The 23,891-nt window shown below is 39.4% G+C and overlaps 1 long non-coding RNA gene across 1 annotated transcript in view; it reads right to left on the reverse strand.

Annotated features, from left to right (window-relative positions):
- LOC148107038 (uncharacterized) overlaps positions 1-23,891 on the reverse strand; it is an 85,025-nt gene that overhangs the window by 26,358 nt on the left and 34,776 nt on the right. The gene's annotated exons all lie outside the window — the stretch shown is intronic.

Consider the following 23,891-nt stretch of genomic DNA (forward strand, 5'->3'; position numbering starts at 1 on the left):
GCAGTTTTTAGTTAATGCAAAAAAGTTCTATCTAGAAAATGAGAAATTGTTTCAAGTGCAATGAACACTTTTCTGAAAATGACGAAATTATTCTAAAGTTCATCTTAGAGGAAAAAAAATGTAAAAAAAAAAAAAAGAATTAAGAGAAAAAGAAGGCCCTATATTTTAAAGTGTGCTTAAAAGTTTCCATAGTAGGAGAAATACTGATATACAGGAGGGAGGGGAGTTAAGATGGCGGAGGAGGAGGGGACCCCTTTTTCAGCCGGTCCCCTGAGTCGAGCTGGATAGGTACCAGACCAGCCTGAACATCCACGGAACCAGCCTGAGACGCAGGAAGATACATCTGGATCTCTACAAATGAACATCTCCAGCGCTGAGTATTGAGGTACGAAGCGGGGAGCCCTGAAACCGCGCACAGATATCGGAAGATAAACGGAAGGGGAAGGGAGCCGCCGTGTTCGGGCGCTGGGAAGCGGTAGCCACCTACATGGGGGAGCGGGCGGACTCGCGGACGGCACCCCCGAGAGAACAGACTGGGACCGTGAGCTGGGGAACGTGCGCCACCAGACTGAAACGGAGCTCCGGTGTGCTCACTGGAACCAGACTGAGACCGGAGATCCGGGAGCACACAGGGCGGTTGGCGGCTGGCGGTATTAGAAACACAAAGGACAGAGACGCGCCGGCCCTGGAAGTGAGGGCTGGGACGCTGGGTGTGGGATGCACATCCCGGGACGCTGCAGGGTTGAGCAGCACCAAACGTAATGGACTTAAAGTGGCCAGAACATCAGTGCAGAACAGTCCGCGATCCCTCTGTTCTGAGACAGAGGCTGAGATTCGGCTACTGCTGCTCTGACTCTCAGAAGAGGCACAGCAAACCGCCAGGGAAAGCTGCCAGAGAACAAAAGCCTGGAAATACCAGCTCACAGTGTGCCCACCCCCATTCCCCCTCGCAGGGGACACGGAGACTCTACCCAAACAGGGCTGCCTGAGTATCGGCGCGGCAGGCCCTTCCCCAGAAGGCAGGCTGAAAAATCAAGAAGCCCACATCCCTAAGATCCCTATATAACAAGTGCGCACTGCCTGGGTCCCGGTCAATAACTTGGGCTCTGGACAACCCTGCAACCTCTCCTCATCAGAATGACGAGAAGGAGAAATCCCCCGCAGCAAAGAAAAGACAATGAGTCTGGCCTCTGCCACAGAACTAATGGATATGGATATAACCAAATTATCAGAAATGGAATTCAGAGTAACAATGGTCAAGATGATGTGTAGACTTGAAAAAAGTATTAACGAAAATGTTAATGAGAATATAGAATCTCTAAGGGCGGAAATGAGAGTGAATCTGACAGAAATTAAAAATTCTATGAGCCAAATGTAGTCAAAACTAGAGGCTCTGAGGGCCAGGGTGAATGAGGCAGAAGAACGTATCAGCGAATTGGAGGATGGGTTAGTAGATGAAAAAGCTAAAATAGAATCTGGACTCAAAAAAATCCATTCTCAAGAATGTAGGTTACGGGAGGTTACTGACTCAATGAAACGTTCCAATGTCAGAATCATCGGCATCCCCGAGGGGGTGGAGAAAAACAGAGGTCTAGAAGAGATATTTGAACAAATTGTAGCTGAAAACTTCCCTAATCTAGCAAGGGAAACAAACATTCGTGTCCAAGAGGCAGAGAGGACCCCTCCCAAGCTCAACCACGACAAACCTATGCCACGTCACGTCATAGTGCATTTCACAAATATTAGATCCAAGGATACAGTATTGAAAGCGGCCAGGGCAAAGAAATTTCTCATGTACCAAGGCAAAGGTATCAGAATTACTTCAGACCTGTCTACACAGACCTGGAATGAGAGAAAGGGTTGGGGGGCATTTTTAAAGCTCTTTCAGAGAAAAACATGCAGCCAAGGATCCTTTATCCAGCAAGGCTGTCATTCAGAATTGATGGAGAAATAAAGACCTTCCAGAATTGCCAGTCATTGACCAATTTCATAACCATGAAACCAGCCCTACAGGAGATATTAAGGGGGGGTTCTATAAAAGTAAAAAGGCCCCAAGAGTGATACAGAACAGAAAGTCACAATCTATAGAAACAAAGACTTTACTGGCAGCATGACATCATTAAAATCATAACTCTCAATACTCAGTCTCAACGTAGTGGCCTAAATGCTCCCATAAAACACCACAGGGTTGCAGATTGGATAAAAAGAAATGACCCATCCATTTGCTGCCTACAAGAGACTCATTTTGAATCTAAAGATACATTCAGACTGAAAGTAAAGGGATGGAATACCATCTTTCATGCCAATGGACCTCAAAAGAAAGCTGGGGTAGCAATTCTCATATCAGACAGATTGGATTTTAAACTAAAGACTATAGTTAGAGACACAGAAGGGCACTATATTATTCTTAAAGGATGTATCCAACAAGTGGATATGACAGTTATAAATATATATGCCCCCAACAGGGGAGCAGCAAGATATACAAGCCAACTCTTAACCAGAATAAAGAGACATATAGATAAAAATATGTTAATAGTAGGGGACCTCAACACTCCACTATCAGCAATAGACAGATCACCTAAGCAAGAAATCAACAAAGAAACAAGAGCTTTGAATGCCATACTAGACGAGTTGGACCTCGTAGATATATATAGAACACTACACCCCAGAACCAAAGAATACTCATTCTATTCTAATGCCCATGGAACATTCCCAAGAATAGACCATGTTCTGGGTCACAAAACAGGTCTCAACCGATACCAAAAGACTGAAATTATTCCCTGCATATTCTCAGACCACAACGCTCTGAAATTGGAACTCAATCACAAGGAAAAATTTGGAAGAAACTCAAACACTTGGAGACTAAGAACCATCCTGCTCAGGAATGATTCGATAAACCAGGAAATCAAAAATCAATTTAAACAATTTATGGAGACCAACAAGAATAAAAACACAATGGTCCAAAACCTATGGGATACTGCAAAGGCAGTCCTAAAAGGGGGAAATACATAGCCATCCAAGCCTCACTCCAAAGAATAGAAAAATCTAAAATGCAGTTTTTATATTCTCGCCTCAAGAAGCTGGAACAGCAACAGAGGAACAGGCCTAATCCATGCACGAGGAAGCAAATGACCAAGATTAGAGCAGAAATTAATGAATTAGAAACCAGGAGTACAGTAGAGCAGATCAACAGAACTAGAAGCTGGTTCTTTGAAAGAGTAAATAAAATTGACAAACCACTGGCAAGACTATCCAAAAGAATAGAGAAAGGACCCAAATTAATAAAATTATGAATGAAAAAGGAGAGGACACAACCAACACCAATGAAATTGAAAGGATTATTAGAAACTTTTATCAACAGCTTTATGCCAATAAATTAAGCAATCTGGAAGAGATGGAGGACTTCCTGGAAACCTATAAACTACCAAGACTGAAACAGGAAGAAATTGATTTTTTAAACAGGCCAATTAATTATGAAGAGATTGAAACAGTGATAAACAACCTTCCAAATAAAAAAACTCCAGGCCCGGACGGTTTTCCTAGGGATTCTACCAAACATTCAAAGAAGAAATAATACCTATTCTCCTAAAGCTATTTCAAAATATAGAAACAGAAGGAAAGCTACTAAACTCATTCTATGAGGCTAATATTACCTTGATCCCCAAACCAGGCAAAGACCCCAACAAAAAGGAGAATTACAGACTGATTTCCCTAATGAATATGGATGCCAAAATTCTCAACAAGATTCTGGCTAATAGAATCCAACAGTACATTAAAAGGATTATCCAGCATGACCAAGTGGGATTCATCCGTGGGATGCAAGGGTGGTTCAACATTCGCAAATCTATCAGTGTCATAGATTTTATCCAGAAGGAAAAATTCAAAAATCATGATTCTCTCAATAGATGCAGAAAAAGCATTTGACAAAATACAGCATCTTTTCCTGATTAAAACCCTTCAGAGTGTAGGGATAGAGGGTATATTCCTCAATCTCATAAAAGTCATCTATGAAAAGCCTATAGCAAATATTATTCTCAATGGGGAAAAGCTGGAAGCCTTTCCCTTAAGATCAGGAACACGACAAGGATGCCCACTCTCGCCACTATTATTCAACATAGTACTAGAAGTCCTTGCAACAGCAATCAGACAACAAAAAGGATAAAAGGTATCCAAATCGGCAAAGAAGAAGTCAAACTGTCTCTCTTCGCAGATGACATGATACTCTATATGGAAAACCTAAAAGAATCCACTCCCAAACTATTGGAAGTTATAGAGCAATTCAGTAATGTGGCGGGATACAAAATCAATGCTCACAAATCAGTTGCATTTCTATACACGAATAATGAGACTGAAGAAAGAGAAATTAGGGATTCCATCCCATTTACAATAGCACCAAAAACCATACGTTACCTTGGAATTAACTTAACCAGAGACGTAAAGGTTCTATATTCTAGAAACTATAAATCACTCTTGAAAGACATTGAAGAAGACACAAAAAGATGGAAAAATATTCCATGCTCATGGATCGGAAGAATTAACATAGTTAAAATGTCCATGCTACCCAGAGCAGTCTACACTTTCAATGCTATCCCGATCAAAATACCGAGGACATTTTTCAAAGAACTGGATCAAATAGTCTTTAAATTTGTATGGAACCGGAAAAGGCCCCGAATCGCCAAGGAACTGTTGAAAAGGAAAAACAAAGCTGGGGGCATCACAATGCTGGATTTCGAGCTGTACTACAAAGCTGTGATCACAAAGACAGCATGGTACTGGCACAAAAACAGACACATAGACTAATGGAACAGAATAGAGAACCCAGAAATGGACCCTCGGCTCTTTGGGCAACTAATCTTTGATAAAGCAGGAAAAAACATCCGGTGGGAAAAAGACAGTCTCTTCAATAAATGGTTCTGGGAAAATTGGACAGCTACATGCAAGAGAATGAAACTTGACCACTCTCTCACACCATACACAAAGATAAACTCCAAATGGATGAAAGACCTCGATGTGAGACAGGAATCCATCAAAATCCTAGAGGAGAACATAGGCAGCAACCTCTACGACATCGGCCACAGCAACCTTTTTCATGACACATCTCCGAAGGCAGGAGAAACAACAGATAAAATGAACTTGTGGGACTTCATCAAGATAAAAATCTTCTGCAGAGCCAAGGAAACAGTCAAAAAAACTAAGAGGCAGCCCACGGAATGGGAGAATATATTTGCAAATGACACTACAGATAAAAGACTGGTATCCAAGATCTACAAAGAACTTCTCAAACTCAATACACGAGAAACAAATAAATCATAAAATGGGCAGAAGATATGAACAGATACTTTTCCAATGATGACATACAAATGGCTAACAGACACATGAAAAAATGTTCAAAATCATTAGCCATCAGGGAAATTCAAATCAAAACCACACTAAGATACCACCTTACACCAGTTAGAATGGCAAAAATCGACAAGACAAGAAACAACAAATGTTGGAGAGCGTGTGGAGAAAGGGGATCCCTCCTACATTGTTGATGTGAACGCAAGCTGGTATACCCACTCTGGAAAACAGTGTGGAGGTCCCTTAAAAAGTTAAAAATTGAGCTATTCTATGACCCAGCCATTGCACTACTGGGTATTTACCCCAAAGATAGAGACGTAGTGAACAGAAGGGCCATATGCACCCCAATGTTCATTGCAGCATTGTCCACAATAGCTAAATCGTGGAAGGAGCCGAGATGCCCTTCAACAGATGACTGGATTAAGAAGTTGTGGTCCATATATACAATGGAATATTACTCAGCTATCAGAAAGAACGAGTTCTCAACATTTGCTGCAACATGGACGGCACTGGAGGAGATAATGCTAAGTGAAATAAGTCAATCAGAGAAAGATAATTATCATATGATTTCTCTGATCTATGGAACATAAGAACTAGGAAGATCGGTAGGAGAAGAAAGGGATAAAGAAAGGGGGGTAATCAGAAGGGGGAATGAAGCATGAGAGACTATGGACTCTGAGAAACAAACTGAGGGCTTCAGAGGGGAGGGGGATGGGGGAATGGGATAGACTGGTGATGGGTAGTAAGGAGGGCACGTATTGCATGGTGCACTGGGTGTTATACGCCAACTAATGAATCATCGAACTTTACATCAAAAACCGGGGATGTATTGTATGGTGACTCACATAATATAATAAAAAACATTAAAAAAAAAAAGAAAAGAAATACTGATCTAAGCTTTCCTTAATGTGGATTTGAAGTACATTTCCTTAATTTATTATATTGAGTAAGGGAAATTTTATCGATCCCCTTCTTTAACTCAGGAGAATGAAAATGGACATTTGTCATTATTATAAAACCTAAATAAAATTACTTTTTACTTCTGAAAAAAATAAAATAAAAGTTTTCATAGTTAAAATAGTATGGTACTGGTGCAAAAACTAACAGATAAATATGAATTTATACAAGCATAAATATGTAAATATATTTATATATATACATATAAGTATATATTTCTATATATATAGAACTACATATATGATGAATGGGCAGTCACTTACTAGTGAAAAAGTGATGAATTATCCCTCCTTTGGTATTAGGAAAGTTGGCTTTTTGGAAAAATATTAAATTAGTTCCTCATCTCAAACTGTGGCTATAAATATATACTATGTGGTTTGAAAACTAAGTGTAAATATTGAAAACTTAGTCTTATTTAAATTTTTTAAATGGGAAGAACATATAGAGAAATATTTCACCTTTCTTAGATTGGCAAGGAATGCCTAAGCACCAGAAAAATGTATGAAATCACCAAGGAAAAGGTAAATATGCTAGACCACTTAAAGATTAAAAATAGACATTTAACATAGTCAAAAAGACAGCAAAATAACTTTAGAAAAATTGTTGGTAACATGTACAGTAGACAGAGGATTAAGGTCTTTATATACTTTGAAGCTTTCAAATAAATACCACAATAGAATAAAGGTAAAATACATGCGAACTAATAAACTTCTAAACATCCATAAAACTAATCAATCTTAGTTATAATAAGGAGAGTTACATAAAGTACTTAATATCAGTGGATTGAGAATTGAGTGAGATCGATATTCTCAAACAGGAATGTATATTATTGTTACCACCTTTCTGCACAGCAATTTGGCAAGTATATTAAAGGTATTAAGAAGTTCACGATCTTCGTAAATTTTCAAATCTAGAAATTCTGGTGAAAATATTATATACAGAGATATTCATCAACAGATTACTTCTATTGTTCATGACTAAAAGGAAACAAGGCTTGGAGAAAGGCCTGGTTCCAGAGCAAAGGCAGGAAATGCATAAGTAAGCCTGGAACACACTGAGCCAAAAAAGTAAGGAAACCCAAAGACTAATGGAGAGATGCCAGAAGACATGGAAGTCAGCGTGGATGGGTGCCCTTTAGACAAACTTGAACATCAGAAAGTTATTATAGTTGACTGCAAAATACCAAGACAAATCCATGAGTCCACGGCAATACTAAAAAAAAAAAAAATTGTAAAATAAAAGAGAGAAAAACAAACACAACGCATTTATCTCACTCATTCAGTTAAGACTTAGAACATGAGAAGAAAGCATTTATCCTGCCTTTGGAGAGAGAAAACTTCTTTCCAGAAGGCTAGCAGCTATTAAATGTAGGTGAAATAGAAGAATTAGAAAAATCACCATTTGAAGCTCCCAATAAAACAACTGGTTGGGGCAAGAATCACCAAGGAAGCAAAAAACTATCAGGTGAAAAATTGTTGGGGAATAGGATAGTCATAATACCAGAGTAGCACCCCATAGAGTATGTACTAATTGCAGAGGGAAAAACATACCTCTAAGTAAAGATCTCTAGTAGTCAGCACCTGCATCAAGTAATCAAACTTCACTTTACGTCTCCTGATGATGCAGTCGCCTATGAAGCATCCTCGCCAAGACTGTCTACCTAAATCGAATTAAGACTTTAGACCTGGGGCACCTGGGTGGCACAGCGGTTAAGCGTCTGCCTTCGGCTCAGGGCGTGATCCCGGCGTTATGGGATCGAGCCCCACATCAGGCTCCTCCACTATGAGCCTGCTTCTTCCTCTCCCACTCCCCCTGCTTGTGTTCCCTCTCTCGCTGGCTGTCTCTATCTCTGTCGAATAAATAAATAAAATCTTAAAAAAAAAAAAAAAGACTTTAGACCTAACTTCTAGTTTACAGGAAATCCAGAAGCTAGAAGAGCAAGTTGAATGGCATTACAAGGGAACAATCAAACAAATTGAGAATGCAGATGTTCTATAAAACAACTGGCCTGGAATCTTCAAAAAGTCATTAATAAAACTAAAAAAAGGTGGGTGCCCTATTGTAGACAAAAAGAGATGAAAGAATCATAACCAAATGAAGTGTGGAATCCTTCATGGAATTCTGGCAGGAAAAAGGTAGCTATGAAGCACTTCAGTGACAACTGGGAAAATCTGAATATAGACCAGATATTACATGGTATTAGGGAACTACTGCTAATTTTCTTAGGTGTGATAAGTGTGTTGTGATTATGTAGGAGAATGCATTTCCTTTTAGTAGAGGCATGCTTAAGTCTTTATGAATAAAATCCCATGATGTTTGCAATTTACTTTTAAGGGGTCCCACAAAACAACAAAAACAACTCAGTACACATATCTATATCTTGCAGGCAGACACACACACAGAAAATATGGCAAATGTTTAAAAACCATTTAAAATATGGGTATGCTTTTACTATTCTTTCTACTTTTATATATGCTTGAAATTTTTCATAATAAAAAATTAGAAAAAATATTTTAAAAACTGACATCTTGGACAAATTAACTCAAAATTATATGATGGTTAATTAAATTGGGGTACTTTCATGGAGTTGATATTATGCACTTATTAACACCCTTTCTTCTTCTTTTTTATTTAAATAGGCTCCACATGGGCATGGACCCCAACATGGGGCTTGAACTCATGATCTTGAGATCAAGACCTGAGCTGAGATCAAGAATTAGAAGCTTAACCGACTGAGCTACCCAGATGCCCCAATTAAACACCTTTTCAAGGAGTTTCTAAACACATAGGCAAATAGTCACAACGCAGTAGGAAGGGAGATAGACAGGATGCAAGACTTTATACTTGGTAAATATGGCTTGATTTCACTTTTTACAGACATTCAACACATTTATTGAGCAACTATAATGTGCCATGAACTCTTATAGCTGTGTAAGAAAATACACTCGAATGTTAACAGGATTGCTCCTGGCTATTACGGTTATAGCAAATCCTTATTATCTTCTAATGCTTTTCTAAAATTTCAAATTACATGTAGCAATAGTTTTTATAGTAAAAATAGTAAAATAACAAGCAAGCATTTTGCTGAAGAGTCGTCATCTTCAGGGATTTGAGGTCAATAAAGGCTATCCTTGGCTGCATACCTGGCATGTGACGGCCCCTCCTCATGGTCTCTAGGGGCCAGTCTGCTCAGCCCTCCTGATAACCTCTCCAGGTATTATTTTTATCCCCATTTTACACACAAAGAAACCAGGCACTGAGAGTTTGGTAATTTGCTTAGGCAAGGATTCTTAAGTGGGAAAGGCACTGTCACCAAGAACATTTGGCAATGTTGTGAGACATCTTTGGTTGTCACCCTGAGGAGAAGGGAAGTAGAGGTGAGGGACATTGTTAAACACCCTCTGTTGCACCGGATAGCACCCACAGCAAAAAATTATCAGCCCCAAATGTCAACAGTACTGAGGTTGAGAAATCCTGAGCTAAGATCACTTAGCTGGTAAGTTAGAGCCCAGTTTTGAGCCCAGGTGGCCTGATCCCCAAGTCCGCATTCTTCATCACTCTGGACTGCTCTTAAGGACACTCTGACATCCTAATGTTTTGTCATTCAATGTTGCAGTGTTTATTCACAGAGTTTAATTATTCGTAACAATGATAACTGCTGCCGTATATGATGCTTCATGATTCATCTAAAAAATTTAAGCAGGGACGCCTGGGTGGCACAGCGGTTAAGCGTCTGCCTTCGGCTCAGGGCGTGATCCCGGCATTATGGGATCGAGCCCCACATCAGGCTCTTCTGCTGTGAGCCTGCTTCTTCCTCTCCCACTCCCCCTGCTTGTGTTCCTTCTCTCGCTGGCTGTCTCTCTCTCTGTCGAATGAATAAATAAAATCTTTAAAAAAAAATTTAAGCAAAATATGAAAACAATAATCTTTTCCTAAAAGTTCAAAAGGTACATTTGATGTGGTGAAAGATTCTTTTTTTTTTTTAAGACTTTATTTATTTATTTGACAGAAAGAGAGACAGCCAGCGAGAGAGGGAACACAATCAGAGGGAGTGGGAGAGGAAGAAGCAGGCTCCCAGCAGAGGAGCCTAATGCAGGGCTTGATCCCAGGACCCTGGGATCATGCCCTGAGCCGAAGGCAGACGCTTAACAACTGAGCCACCCAGGCGCCCCTGGTATGATTCTTTTAAAAAGCAATTTTGCAGTTTGCATCAAAATCTTAATATTTATAACCTTTGATCCAGAAATTCCACTTTAAGAATTCATTCCAAGAATATAAATCAAAATATAGCAAAATCCTGGTGTGGAAATATATTTTTTAGAGAAGAAACAAGAAAGGAGGTCACCCAAATGTCTAATAATAGAAGAGCTTAATAACCTGGGCACTTGTGCTTGAGAGAATCTCCGTGAGGGTGTGGAAAATCATGTGGAGGATAACGTTAGGTGAACAAAAGAAACGGGATATAAAATCATGTGTGTGTTTCCGCAAGCATGTTAAACAGTAGCATCGTTTAAAAGATGAACACGAAACACTTCACCAGAGTTGCCAGATAAGGAAATAGGGTAAAGAGTGATTTCTTTGTCTTTTTTTCCCTGTCTTTTATTTTCAAAACTGTCTGAAATGTAGCCATGCATTTTAATGGAGTAAAAACAATCAAAATATTTTTAGATGTACCTAAATCCTGGGGAAATGATCTCTTTGTTTTTTAACGGAGGCCCTTTATAAAACTTGAAATATGTGTAAACAAGCTTATGGCCTAGATCCGAGCACTTTAAAAGTAAAAACAAATCTGAGAACAGAGTCAACGGTCCTCGCAACACATTCTCTATGTCGATATTAGATGAGAGCAAATCTCCTCTCTGGCAATCTTAATGTCTCCTTCTCCCTCTATAATGACTTGATGCATAAAAATTAATCTTTTCTCTCTGCTTTGATCCCTGAGCTCCTTAGCAAAGATTCCATCTTGCTCTATAACACATGATGAAGCATTTTCCCTGTTATAATGTGACAATGGCCCTACTGAGCACAACAATCTGAGTTTGAATGTGCCACAGCCAAAGAGAAAATCTTAAGAGGCAACTCCACCTAGAACTATTTGGCAAATGCATAAAAAAGGCACATTAACACTGTCTGAAAAATAGTGCCCTTAACAAAAGAACACAAAACGGACCTGGGAGTGGGGGGAGGAGGAGGGAAGGAGAAAAGGAAAACCAGAGGTGAGATGGGGTTCTACCCCCAAGTGCTGGTCATGTAGATCGGTCAGTTTCGGGGAGGAAAAAGTGCGTTTGAAAACTTTCAATGAAAAAGACTGTTTGTCAAGGCTAGAAAAAAAAATTCTTTAATTAGTTTACTCAAATATTAAGTCTGTCATCTAGAATCTCAATATTAGCAAAAATGTGATAATTATAGCTTGAAGGGTTTTTTATTGAATGTAAATTCATGAATCACACTTTTAGCATATCTCACTCCCTTTTGTTCTTTGTCTACAGTGTTCACACTTAACTGGAAGCCTTTGGGCTCCACTCCGAAATCTGATCTCACATTCATGGTCTCCATACTTCCTTTTGAAGCAGTTGTATTTCAGCACCAGCAACAACTATGGCAAGGGACATGTCCAGTCCTTCCCGACAGAAGATACAACCTTGAGATACCCTCCTGACTTGGGGGCACCTGAACTTCAGAATGCCCTGGCTGCTCCAGAAGGGGTTTTCTGTATTGAATGGTGTCCCTTATCCCACCACTTCTCCTCATGGAGGGTTCTGTGTTTTCCAGCAACTGTTTTGACCCATTTGGCAGTGAGCGAGCTTGTCAACTCGATCTAGTGATTGGCTCTAAGCAGGAGAACAGAAACAGGGAACGTGCGTTTGGTGTTAAAGTGGGTCAGATCTGTGCAAATAGGCATCTATTCATTTTACACACAAAGGATCCTCGTTTTGTAGTAGAGGATACTGGGACTGGAACAGGTCAAATGATATGTCCAACATCACGCAATTAAGCGAATGGCACAACCAGAATCCAAAGGTAGGTCTGCCTCCCATCCGAGATTATGCTCTGCCCTCTCTGGATTTGCTGGGGCAAGAGGAGGGGAGAGAGTGCATGGCCACATAGAGCACTGTGGATACTCACCCCAGAAACAAAGTAATATGCACACACTCGAGTGTGGGCTGACTGTGGAACACCTTCTCCCAAATATCAATAGATCATTGTTCGCTTTTGTAACAAATATTAAAAATCGGTCCTACCTGGGGGTTGATGTTTTGGGGGTATGGAGTTGGCAGCCAGTGACCAATTTCCTAGGATTGTAATCTTAAATGCCTACAGGGCCAGGCTTTTTTCAAGACATCAGGAAGAGGTGAGGACCAGGGCACCTAGGAAGGAATATGTCACTTCTAAAAAGACAGCTACATGACCAGCACCTCATTTTACCATAGGCAATTGTGGGCCTAGTGTGTGAGCTCCGAATTTTTCAAAAGAAGCCAGAAATAAGGATTTTTATGTGAGCAATCCTGATTTGCCTTAAAGTTGGCAACTACAAAAAATATTTTTTTCAATTATGTGAGCCAAATAAAACATGTCTATTTGGTCTTGGCTTTTCACTTTGCAACTTCTGGTCTAGATAACATACCTGTGCTAGACGTGATAAGGTAGGAAGGACCTCAGGACAGCCCTCCTACCAGTAACAGACTCGGCTTCATTGCTCCCACCACACAGTGAGGAAACACCTTGTTCATTCTAGACAGTGTTTGTCATTCTAACATTATTATTTGGAAAAAGGAAACAATTATCACAAATTCTCCATTAAAATACGTGTAAATTTCAAAACCAATGATCAAGGAAGTGGGCAAGAAGTGAGAGGGATTTTACAGTTTAGCAAGACAGAAAAACTAGTGGAGAAAAAAAGGGCACCGATCAGTATTGAGCAAATGCTTAACAGGAGTTGCAGTCCAACTACCAACAAGACGTTCATCACAGGATTTCCTGGCAAATGAGGTTGCTCAGAGGGAGCACATTTCCACAACATATCCTCTCCCCTACCTTTTCCCTTTCCACCTCATTACTGCTGGTTTCTCAGGATACTGATTCAGACATAGACCAATTCCAGCTGCATTTTATTACGGAAATACTCCTCTCGCAAATGAGGAAATTGAAAGCGAAACATAATCTTGTGCTCCTAGCCACGTTCACTCAGGCACCCCAAAGTACGTCTTCAGACAACCTTACTATCCAGCAAGATGAGCACGCTCATACAAAAATATGCTCAGATGGAAGCATCGGAACTTTTTTTTTTTTTGCTAACATAGACAGATGCAGGCACATCTCACAGTGCTGTGTGGAGAAGTGGAGGGGATGAACTGGAATGAGATCGCAGAAGAGAACATTTGAGAAAATCCTATGTTACTAGTCTGTTAACATTTTTAAATATCTCTTTGGGCACTACCGTGTAAGAAAGTAATTCTACCAGTAAAATAGCTCAAGAGTATACATTCCTAAGTCTAAATAAAACCACTCTGCTGCCATTTGTGAAAGGAAAGCTGTGAACTCTTCCCTACTTCACCAGGAAGAGGTGAAGAACTCCATGATCTGGGAAATTTGTTATCAAGTCCAGGCCTTCAGCTCAGGTCCTTGACCCTGAGGTCTTGGATTTCACTGGTCACCTTGGCCACACTACTTACACTGCTATGGACAGTGTGTCCCAGAGAAAACAGACATCAAATTTCAATCCTCACCCCACCCTTACAGCTTTGTGAACCTTGGGTGAGTTCCTTAATATATCTGAGCCTCATTCTCCTTGTCTCTAAAAGTAAGGGTGAAGATTTTAAAAATCACAATGGCTAACTTATTCAATGTACTCTCTAAATCAGAAAGCTCAATACTAAATGCATTATTACATACGTCTTCTCGCTTATTATCGTTAACTATTCATAACATAACGTATAAAGTTAATTAATAACAATTGACAATAATACCGCCTTTATGGGATCATCATGATTAAGTGATAGAAAATAGGTTAAAACTCTTTGCCAACCAAAAAGATATACATAGATGTTAATTATAACATATCGTTAATAACAAGATGGAGTCACTTATACTAAGCCCAGCCCCACGTCACCAAATTGAGACTTCATCACCATTTCAGCTCTCCCAGGAATGAAACCTTAGTCAATCAGGAATCGCCTGATCAGCACTAGTAGGGTAATCTGCCCAATAGACCCCTGCCATCCCCTAAAGGAAAATAATTTTGCAATAACCAACCTGCTTTTGGGCCTAGTATAACTTCCTCGCTCCCATTTCCCATCTTCCCCTAAAATTCTTTCACGCTGTATAGCTCCTGTGTGGCTCCATTCTATCTGCTAGACTGGATGCTGCCTGATTCAACTCAATTTTTGCTCAAAGTTAAAATTTTTAATGTGACTTAGTTTATCTTTCAACAGTTCTAGTATCAGAAGAGGGAACAAAAGGAAACCCTCAGGGGTCCCCAGGCACAGTAAGAAACCAGACACAGGCACCTGCTGAGTCCCTTGAGCCCATTGCTTTGTTGCTGTCTCTGGAGGTCATGGGCACATCCCTTTAGGATCCTACCTCCACGGCTTTTGCATTATGAACTTTCAGGCTTTATCTGAGAATTTCTGTTTCTAGACTGGGTCCAGAAACTGGCTGGAGTAGGACCAGATCCAGGGTCACTGGTTCTGACTTAGAAACCGAACAGGTCTGGGGTTGGAATGGGTCTGACTTAAGCTGGAGGCCAATGTGAGGCCTCAGATGAATAAAATGTTGTTTTAAGGCTGAAAAAGTAGGTTAACCTTAACCAAAGGTAATCTTGAAAAACAGTGGTCACTGTGAAGAACTTTCAACCTAAATAAGCTTATCCATTTATTAGGTGTCCTAGAGAAGAAGGGGTCTCAGCCACGTACTCACCATAAAGGGTAGAGGAAGAATTACTTTTCTTCCTCTATAGTTTCTGGTGAACAGGATGAGACCCACTGGGACACCCCACCTCATCCAGAGCCTATAGACAGGATCCTGGGAAAACTGGCAAGAACTGACAAAGGGTAAGAATTCTTACCAAAGTCAGTTCTCCCAGATCTGTATTTGTAGTGCCTGGTTGAGAGAGAAAGGTAAAATTTCATGTTATCTCTTCCTTTCCAAGTTTGGACTGGCAGGCAAAAAAAACATCTGTAAGAATTAGATCTTTGAATACTCAACAACACTTATCATCAGGGAAATGCAAATCAAAAGTACAATGAGGTATCACCTCACACCTGTAAAAATGGCTAAAATCAACAATACAAGACACAACGGGTGTTGGTGAAGTTGTGGAGAAAAGGGAATTCTCCTGTACTGTTGGTGGGAATGAAAACTGGTGTAGCCACTCTGGAAAACAGTATGGAGTTCCTCAAGAAGTTAAAAATAGAACTACCTTAGGATTCAGCAATCACACTACTAGGTATTTATCCAGAGAATACAAAAATACTAATTCAAAGGGATACACGTGTCCCTATATTTATAGCAACATTATTTACAATAGCCAAGATAGGGAAGCAGCCTAAGTGTCCATAGATTGATGAATGGGTAAAGAAGATGTGGAATATTATTTAGCCATAAAAAAGAATGACATCTTGCCATGTGAGACAACATTGATGGAGCTGGAGGGTATTAGGCTAAGTGAAACAAGTCAGTGATAGAAAGACAAATATGATTTCACTCATATGTGGAATTTAAGAAACAAAACAAATGAGCAAAGGGGGAAAAAAGAGACCAAGGAAAAGACTCCTAACTATAGAGAACGAACTGATGGTTACCAGAAGGGAGGTGGGTGGAGGATGGGTGAAACAGGTGATGGGGACTAAGGAGGGCACTTGTGATGAGCACCGGGTGATGTATGGAAGTGTTGAATCACTATATTGTGCACCTGAAACTAATATCACACTGTATGTTAACTAACTGGAATATATACCTTTAAAAAAAGCAACCCGCAAAAAGAATTAGATCTAAAATTTACTCTTAGGTACCCATTGGGTTGATCCTTCCTCTCCCAGGGACAACCATTGCTTTCTTTCTTTGTCTCTTTCTGTGTCCTGAGAACTTGATGTGGCAACCGTCAGGTTGGGGGCCCCCAAAATATGGCTAGACAGAAATGCAGGTTGCATTCCATTTGCAGCTGGGGTCCTACTGACTTTTGTCAGCTCTCTGGGAAACTAAGTCCTTCTTTTGGCTCTCTTTGGGAGTGGCTCTGGATCATGGGGCTGTAGTATCTTCTAACCCCTCTTTGGGGACACCTCTTCAATCCACGGGTTCATTTAATACTGCCAGGACTATTTACTATTTGTACTGGCTGTAACCTGACAAGATACCTGTTTTGTTTTGTATTGTGTTTTTTTAACCTGATAAGATATCTGAAAGGATTATTATTTTTTTTAAAGTAGCTCTATGGTTCAAAACTGGCCAAATTAGAAGCTGATATTAAAAGCCTAACAGACACTTTTTTCCCAGGCCTTCTCCCCTAAGCTAAAATGAAACTATGTGCCCAGAAGGAAGAAACTATGTGCCCTGAAGGTACTTTAGTGAAACAATTTACTAAAACACTCCAAAGAAACAGCTTTGAATCTAGAACATAACAAACTTTTGATTAAAGATTTTCTCTCTGATATAAGAAAGGAAGTTGAGGATAATGTAATTGGATGGCTGTGTCAGCCTCCTGATAGCATTCAGGTTGCAACCCAATTCTTTGAGGAATTAAAGACAATTGTACTTGTCTTACAAATTCAGTCTCTGTAAGAACAGAAATGTGGCTCTAGAAATAATTCAAAGCCCACTATCCTTTTTACCAATCCCTGAACTTCCCTATTCATCTCAAAAGGTTTGCAGATATTGTAAAAAGATCTGAATTTAGGGAACAAAAGTCCTTCTTGGGAATTTGCGTTCTTTCTCTGTGCTTTTTGAGATATAAGTATTCTATGTGGTCTTCTCCAGGAAACAAGGTAATTCTTATCAGCAGGAGGGGGAAAAAAAGAAAGAAAAAGGAAAGACTATTTGAAAACTCAGCCTATAAAAAATATAAAGTTTCTTTCACAAATATAGGTAAAAAATTTAAGCAGTTTACTTCAACTTATGCCATCAGCCAGAAGCACAATTTGGATCCAATTATTCTTTATAAACAAGTGAGTTTTGCATTATAATTCCTGTCTTGTGGCTACAATTTTTATTTTTTTAATTTTTTTTAAGGGAGAGAGTAAGGGGTAGAGGGTGGTGCAGGGGGAGAGGGAGAGGGAGAGAGAGAATCTCAAGCAGATTCCATGCCCAGTGCAGTACTCCAGGGGGGCCTTGATCTCACCATCCTGAGACCACAACCTGAGCTGAAATCAAGAGGCAGATGCTTAACCCAGTGTGGCTACAGTTTTTAAATGAAAGGTATAAGATCTCTCTTTGTATCTGTATCTGTTTGTCTATTCATATGTGTCTATATATGTATGTTATAAATGTGTGATTTTTCTACCTCTGGTCAGTACTGTCAAAATTAATTTGGAAAGAGCTCTATTTAATTGATTTAAAGACAAACAAGTGTTTATATAAAGTATACTCTCAGAAATATAGAAAATAACCCAAATGTTTTTCAAGGTCACATGATTTAGGATAATCTTTGGTAAATAAAAGCTAGTTTAAGCTTGTTAGTTGAATTAAAACACACATCTTTATCACTATTAAATATAAATTTCATTCTACCTATGTTCACTAGAAGTCAAATAACTCATATTATCTCTGTTACAGAATTTGTCATCAAAAAAGATGTTTAGCTGTTTAATGTCTTGTGAAATTTCCATGAAATTTTCACATAATCTAAACATAATTATTAAGAACAAGTGAATAAAATAGATGTAAGATTAAAGATTATAAGTGAACACTTCAACAATAATTATGCTTTTTGTTATGTCTACTAGTTTCCAAAATCTTTTTGGTAACTTGAAACCTTAAAGTTATACTGATATAAGTTAAATGATGGATATTCATTGAGTATCTAGGACATTTCCAAATAATATAAAATACTGAAACATTAATTAATGAACATAGGTTTAAATATTTTGGCTTCCTTTTACAGAGGAACTAAAGACGTTTGGGTCTATTAATAAACATTTATACCACACTGTAAAATTTACTATGTAATATGCTGCTAGAAGTTATAAAATATTTTTATAAATTTGCCAATCCACAGAATGCTAGTGTAACAAATAGTCTACCATTGCTTACTTCTTAGTTTTCACTAGAAATTAAAGAATCTAAGGGCTAAAAATTCTAATCAATATATGTAATTAAACCACTTAGAAATAATAATACTGAAAGGAAACAATTGTGTATGAAAAGTAGATAATGGAAGCAAAATGATTGCTTGTTCCAGAATGAAAAAGAAGAAGAACACTTAGGATAAAATCTGAATGAATATAAAAAAGTTGTAGAATATTTCTGGAAAAGAAATCTTGGGAAAGGAATTTTTTGTGTGTGGTTAGGCTAAGATTGGAAGTAATTTATTTACATTTTAAAGAAATGAATTTAATAGATCAGAAGTACACTGATGCAAAAGTAGAATTTGTTTTTCTATTAAAAGGACAAAGTTTTCTTAGATTATTGGTCTGCTCTTAATAAGAAATTACAACCAAGGGTTTTTCTTTATCTTTCAAGTGATCTGCCTGGACAGCAAAGATTTCATGTCTTACTAAAATAATTTACTGTTCTTCATGTTGTCTTTTTCAGGTCTTTCATCACTTATGAAAACCCAGTCTTCTCGATCTTCAAAGAGCTGTTTTGTTCACTACTCTGTAACTTCCTGTATTTGCCTTTAACATCTTCTATTGCCACCTTGGTTAAAAAGACAACTAGGTATTATTTCATAATTATCTGTTATCCTATTTGTCAAATGTTCAAACCTTTTGACATTTTTAAGATTTACTTATTTAAGTGAGAGAGAGCGTGAGCGCACAGGTGTGGTGGTGGGGGGGGGAGGAAGGGGCAGAGGGCGAGGGAGAGAGAAACTTAAGCACACTCCACACTGAGTACAGAGCCTGACACAGGGCTTGATCTCACAACCCTGAGAGCACAACCTGAGCCCAAACCAAGAGTTGGATGCTCAACCGACTCCACCACCCAGGTGCCCCCAAACCTTTTGACATGTTCTTCACAAATTCTAAATGGAGTCTTTTTGACTGCAAACTAACTTTGAGATGTCCCAGAGGGTGTCTGCAAAATCTCAAAGGATTTGTCTCTCACCTTATAAAATATTGGTGTTAAACTAATTTGGTTTATTTGGCATGTTTAATTACATGAGAAGCATTGTCAAATAAGTAATGATAAACTTTCTTAGGTTATTTTTGCATGTTATTAATATTAGTGTCCTAAAAATTGCATGAAATTCCTAAGAATCTGTCTTGGTATAATGTTAGCAGTCATAATTCCAGTTATTATCTTAAAATGTTGTATGTCACAGAAAAAAACAAATTTCCTTGTCAATTTCATTATAATACACTCTCATCAGATCTTTAACCATAGGCATTTTTAAGCCCTTTGTCATTTACAGTAACTGTTTTACTCTGATGCTTTTGGAAAAGTGAGATTCACGGATAGGATCCTACTAAGTACTCTTGACCACTGACACTGCTCCCCAGTTACAAAGCGCTAGAACTTGGGGACATGTTTCACTACTAAAGAGGGTTCTCCCTGACATCTGGTCCTATGCAAGTGCTTGAGAGACCTTAAAATCAAATTGGCTGGGAACAAAAGTAGCTGACACAAGGTAAACTGCTTCTTCCCAAGATGTTAGATTAAGAGCATTTCTTTCCATTCCTCCTTCCCTCTCTGATCATCCTTTTCCTAATCCTTATACCATGAAGGTCTTCATGATTCTTTTGTTCACCTGTTGGCTTGCTCTGGCTTGGAGAGACAATGCCAATGTTCATATATCTCAGCCCATGGCAAGGAGGTTTGTAATCCAAACTACAAACGGCTGTTGGATTTGTCATAATGCTGGTGATCCTATATTTATTCTTCACACAAACTTCTCCCTGATTTCCAATACTTCAGTGTCTCTGGAAAAAACTCGGTCCTTTCTCTATTGGGGCAGGATCCAAAACCTAGAGGTCAACTTCCCTGTCTCTGGTTAGCAACCTTGTATTCAACTCTGTGCAAAGAAAGGGACACTAGGCAAGGGTAACCAGAATAAAACCACCTGTGCCATCTATAGACCCTTGAATTTTACTGGCCTCCATGGCTATCACCTTTCTATTCCTGAGCCAGAAACTCAAATGGGAATTACCAGGAGTCATTCATGATTCAAAATATGCTTCCTTTGGCAGATCCCTACTGCCCTGGATAGGAGTGTGTACAAATGAGTCTATGGTCAGGAACCTCTTCTTAACTCGTGAAGACACTGCAGAATCTGCTGCTAAAGCAACAGCTGCCCAGAGAAAATCCTGACTCTCTGGGCAAAGTTGTTCTTGATAACAGGATAGCCCTTGATTACTTTTTACCCGAGCAGAGTGGTGTTTGTGCTATGGCCAACACCATTTGCTGCACGTGGATTGACACTTCCGGGGAAGTTGAGACTCCACTTACATTACATCACTGAATAAGCCAGTTGGCTTACGATAGTGACTCCTTCAATGAGATCTTCCTTTGACTTATTTGATTCTGATTGGATTGGGTCTGAGCACCATGGCTCTGAAGTACACTCCAAACATTGGAAATTATCCTGCTTATAATAATCACAGTAGTCTCCCTGGCACACTGTATTCTCTCAAAGGTTTTAAATGCATGTTTGCGGCCACTAACCACCAAGCAAATGATCTCCCTAAGACTAGAACATCAAAAAATGAACAAGAAAAATGACCAACTTAAAGCATGTGAACCTGGTGTTGTGATCTGTGAACGCCACAAAGAGATTCAGCAAAAAGACATCATGTCCGTGAATATCACACAGAGATTAAGCAAAAAACTGTAAGAACTCCAGAGTGGTAGCTGAGAGTAGTGCTAATGCCTTCAATTTTGACCACATCTCTCAGTTAGGCTAAAAGTCTAATCAAAAGGGGAAGTTGTTAAAAATAAGACAACAGGCCCAAAATGGAGTTGCTTATGCTAAGCCCCACGTCACCAAACCAAGACTTAACCTGATTACAGTTTCAGCTCTCCCAGGAATGAAATCTTAAACCAGTCAATCAGGAAACACCTGATCAGCACTAGTGAGGTGACCCCTGCCGTCCCCGGAAGGAAAGTAACTTTGCAATGACCAACCTGCTTTTTTGTCCATTATTACTTCCTTATTCCCACTCCCTTCTGCCTATAAGAGTCTTTCATTCTGTATAGCTCCTCAGGGCTTCCTTCTACCTGCTGGATTGGATGCTGGCCAATTCAAATTGATTTTTTTGCTCAAATAAACCCTTAACAGTTTTAATATGCCTCAAGTTTAGCTTTTAACAATGTGCAATAAAATTTTAGAAGCACCCAGAAAAGTCGATGGATTACAAAATTCCTGTCTGTGCACTGAAATATCATATACCCAGGGCTCAAATGATCTTTTACTCCAAAATTGCCACAGGGTTTAAAAGACATGGGCCTGGCATCTCTGTCTGGAGATTTTAGCGATCCAACTATCATAGCAAGGCATAAGTAATGGGTCGTAAGTCTTTCCCTAGGCCTAGGCTTTGCTCAGGCAGAGGGTACAGAAAGAACACACAGTCTCCGAAATCTGGAGAAGATGGGAGGAGCAGGTAACAGTCTGGATCACAGAGCAGGTGCGATGCAAAAAGGAGGGCTGAGAGGGCTGGAGGCTGGCTGGCTTTGAGAATGGACTTCTTTTAGTGGACAGAGAGGAAATTAATTCTTGATAACAACAGCAGCAGCAACAACAACAGCAGCAATGACATAATAGATGTTTCCTCCACTACGGTACCGAGTATTTCATCTATCAACTAGTCTTACGTAGCTTCAACACGAGCATACCAGGGATTACATCAGAAGCACCACCTTTAAATTTTTAAAGCTGAGAAAATAAATCTATCAAAAGGTTTCATTAATTTGGACATCAATATGTTGGAATGTGTGGTGACTTGAATCATGGTGAGGCTGATACTCCCCTTTGCTTGGCAAACTGCCTCTTCATTGATAATGCAAATTGTGACTGCAAACAGCATCTCTGGGGGGCGTTTAAAGTGCTTAAGGGAACACACTGTGCACTTCAGAAGCGTTCCTTTTATATGCAATTAGTCTGTTCATGACACATCATTCTTATCTATTCATTAAAATAAGTCCCTGGCTTAGTTGGAGGCATTTTATGGATTTACAGAATCATAGAAGCTCAGAACTGGCTGGAGCCTAAAGGTCATCCAGTTCCCCACGCTGCTGGTGGTCACTCATCTCTCCAATACCCATGCCTGGGCCACCACTGTTTCTGATCCTGTCCAGCAAGTGGTCACTCTTGACCTCCTCTGGAAGCCCTTGGAAAGATCACAGATTCTAGGGTCAGAAGGATCTGCGTCAAATCCTAACTTCACCCTTTACTAGTTACTAGAGCCTCAGTTTCCTCAAAAATATTGTTTGCAGTGGCTGGCATATAGCATGGTCTCAAAATAGACAGGAAGTAGGTTAGTGTTTGCCTGGGGGTGGGAACGGGGGACTACAAATGGGTGGGAGGCTTCTTTTGGGGGTGATGGGAGTATTCTACAATTAGAGCGTGATGATCCCACAACTCTGTACATGGACTAAAAGTCATTGAACTGTAGGCTCAAAACAAGCGAATTTTATAATATGTAAATTATGCCTCAATAAAGCTGTTAAAAAAAGCAAGATAAAAAAATACATAGGGACCTTTTTTTAATTACGGAAAAAGCCCAAGGTGCTAAGCATAGTACACATGAAATAAGGCCTAATTTGGGGTGTTGTGGGAGAAAGTATATGTGGTTAAGAAGCAAAAGGAGTTTCAGAAAAGATTCTGCTTTGTACTCTCAAGAAAATTAAAGAAAAAAAAATCAACTTTATGAGAGATAAAAATTAGATCATAAGGCCGACTGAAGAAAATATATAGCTCCACAACCTCTTAAAATTATAAATCCATGAGACCAATGTGTTTAAGAATTCAGACTCTTTTGAATTTTAGAAAGGTAATATGGGGCATTTTCCATAAATTACATAACACCCCCAACAGGGTATGTGGCAGCATCTCATAATTAAACACATTAATATTTCTTTAATGAAATGTATGAATATTCATACTAAGCAAGATAAATACAAGACTATAAATAGACTCATGTCAGTTCCGGCTCAGTTTTGCCACCCAGGGATTTTGCTGCAAACTTCAGAATACCCTTCGTTTGTCAGACTTTTGGAGTTTTAGGAACAGAGATTTGGGGTTATGGGTATTTTGTCATCACAGTCATCATGACCTTGCCTTTGACATTATAGTAGCTTTAGTGTTTGTTACTTCTGCTTCCCTGCTTCTCCCCATGTCCCTAGGGACTCTAACAGCCTCTCCCAAGGGAGACCCTGAAGTTGTGGACCAAGCTTGGGGAGAGATGGGACTTTTTTGCTCTGTTACTACTGAGCTTAGAGGAGAATGA

This window comes from Ursus americanus, chromosome 36, assembly GCF_024610735.1.
Source record: "Ursus americanus isolate L20-20 chromosome 36, mUrsAme1.1.p, whole genome shotgun sequence".
In the NCBI taxonomy this organism is placed as follows: Eukaryota; Metazoa; Chordata; class Mammalia; order Carnivora; family Ursidae; genus Ursus; species Ursus americanus.